The sequence below is a fragment of the Littorina saxatilis genome, linkage group LG8 (assembly GCF_037325665.1).
Source record: "Littorina saxatilis isolate snail1 linkage group LG8, US_GU_Lsax_2.0, whole genome shotgun sequence".
Lineage (NCBI taxonomy): Eukaryota > Metazoa > Mollusca > Gastropoda > Littorinimorpha > Littorinidae > Littorina > Littorina saxatilis.
In genome coordinates, this window is record NC_090252.1 from 7041643 (window position 1) to 7044142 (window position 2500).

General features: G+C 42.7%; 1 protein-coding gene across 1 annotated transcript in view; it reads right to left on the minus strand.

Moving 5' to 3' along the window:
- Nucleotides 1-2181: 2181 nt before the first annotated feature.
- Nucleotides 2182-2500, minus strand: part of LOC138972640 (GTPase IMAP family member 9-like) — a 6071-nt gene continuing 5752 nt past the window's right edge. The window contains exon 6 of the transcript XR_011457695.1: nt 2182-2500. This exon is cut by the window's right edge and continues 298 nt beyond it. The gene's annotated coding sequence lies outside the window, so the exon portion shown is untranslated.

A 2500-nucleotide genomic window follows, 5' to 3' on the forward strand; every position in this document is an offset into this window, starting at 1 on the left:
GTGACTGAGTCCAAGCGCAATGATTTCGGAAAACGTTCAGTGTTCATCACGTTCAATCCTTTAGCCAGCTCTAAGCATCCCAATCGCTTGCTGTCTCTCTCCTTCATCAAGTCGTGGCATGATTGCGATATCTGATACAGCCAAACAGCCAGTTGCATTTTATAGGGCCATACACTATCTTTTTTACGTTACTGTCTCCCGTTCAGCCCATTGTCTTTATTAGCACAGTGAGCTGTGGCTGGATCAGCAATACTGCAAAGCGCACTCTGACAGCGTGAAACATTTGCTCCGACACTCAAGATGTCAACTACAAATTACAGGTTCAATCTGATAGTCTGGGCTATGTCGAAGATTGCTTGGCCAAAATTTCAATCAATTTGGTTGAAAAGTGAGGGTGTGACAGTGCCGCCTCAACTTTCACAATAAGCCGGATATGACGTCGTAAAAGACATTAATCCAAAAAATGGAATAAAAATTCTTAGGATATCATACCTAGGAATTCTCAAGTTTCATGAAGATCGGTCCAGTAGTTTTCTCTGTACCGCACTACACACACACAGAGACCCACACACACACAGGCACACATACACCACGACCCTCGTCTCGATTCCCTGTCTATGTTAAAACATTTAGTCAAAACTTGACTAAATGTAAAGAGCTTTTCGAAATCTTTTCCGCTTAAACCGTTCTGAAAATAGTTTCAAACGATGATTTAACTGTGTAAACTGACACAGGAAACAAAATTGAATCGGTGCCGTATAGCCAAATATGTAGAAGGTAAAGGAACGAACTAGCAACAGATAAACACACACACACACACACACACACACCACAAACACACTCGCGCGCGCGCAGTGCGAGAGAGAACGAATTCGTCATGTGCTGTATGTTTTGAGTGTGTGTAGCGTCGGGGTTCCTGTGCGTCAATCCTTTATGGAAATGCTCTTCAGTGAGTACAGTCGAAGTCATCTGTTACAGCATTCCTTTGCTATTGTTAAAACAAAGCATACTAATGAGAAATAATGCGCAAGCAATTAGAAGACGGCTGGATTAATACAGCAGTCGTAAGGCGTGTGGTGCGCACACTTGATTTTTGAATAACCTTAATATGTATTATGAAGGATGTTAGAGGGGACTTCTGAGTATGGGGTTTCCTACAAAGTTGTATAATAGGCTACGTTGAAAACTACTCAAGTCAACCTCTCAAAATTTCTTGGGGGGGGGGGGGGGGGTGGAGGGAGGAGTTATGGTGTATAACAGTGTGTTGACTTGCTCTGCGTAGGAAACAAAATTGAATCCGCCCCGCAGAGCCAAATAGGTGGAAGGAACGTTAAAATCCAACAACCAACCAATCTGCTCTATTTCCGCTGAAAAGCTAACGTTTTCAAGAAATGAATAAAGAATAAATTCACTCGGCAGCGCGCGTGTACAGTACAGACACACACACACACACACACACACACACACACACTCTCTCTCTCTCTCTCTCTCTCTCTCTCTCTCTCTCTCTCTCTCTCTCTCTCTCTCTCTCTCTCTCTCTCTCTCTGCCCACATGCACGGACACAAAGACACGGAATGAGAGAGAAAACGCGGTGGCGCTTGATACTTTTGGGGCCAGTACTCTTATAAAGATGCGGTGTGCATACAGGTATGGCAACCTGGCAGTCTCTGGCAAACTGTGAACGTGTTACAGGGATTCGACTCAAGACTAGGACCTAAACCTCGATTGAAAACGTCTTTTTAAACAGTTGAAAACGATAACAAAACGTGTAATGACACAAGTTTACACACCCATGCTTGCTGAATAAAGATTTCACTAGCTGTTGAGACATGCTTTTATGTTAACTGCACATTCTTTGGACGTCCAATGTTTGGTTCAAACACACGTCCTGAGCATGACTTGACACCTAACTAAATTGTGAAAGACGTCTGTGTCATTCCGTCTACAGCTCATATCTCCTCGTGTGTTTGTGTTTGTTTGTCCCAAGGACAGATTGTAAGAAACGGCACAGCCTTAAATCTTCATCCTTGTTTGATAAAGTTCAGTTCAGTTCTTACGCTAAAGGTAGCGTGTACCCCACTTCCGAGCTACACGCCAAATGCCAGCTCAAGCGACCCATAAACACCAGAGATATAATTGTGGACAGGCGGACAAACAAACGAACAAACAGACAGAGTGAGGCCTATACACACCCATTTATTGGGGGGATATTAAAAAAATAGTGCACAACAAAAATGAACCTGAATGCATCTATCCTTTACAAATCATCACAGCCACATTATCACAGCGTCAGTTGAAAGACCGTTTCACAGCGCAACGTATTCAGTCATGTATCAGTGCCGAACAGGATAATTAAACAATGAGAACAGAACAAGAACCCAACATCAGTAATGACTACTGCTTCGTGTTCAAACAACTAACAAAATGGGCCAATTTCAACTATACTTACTTTCTCTCGGATGAAAAGAATCGATCGAATTGAATTTGAAAATGAAACTA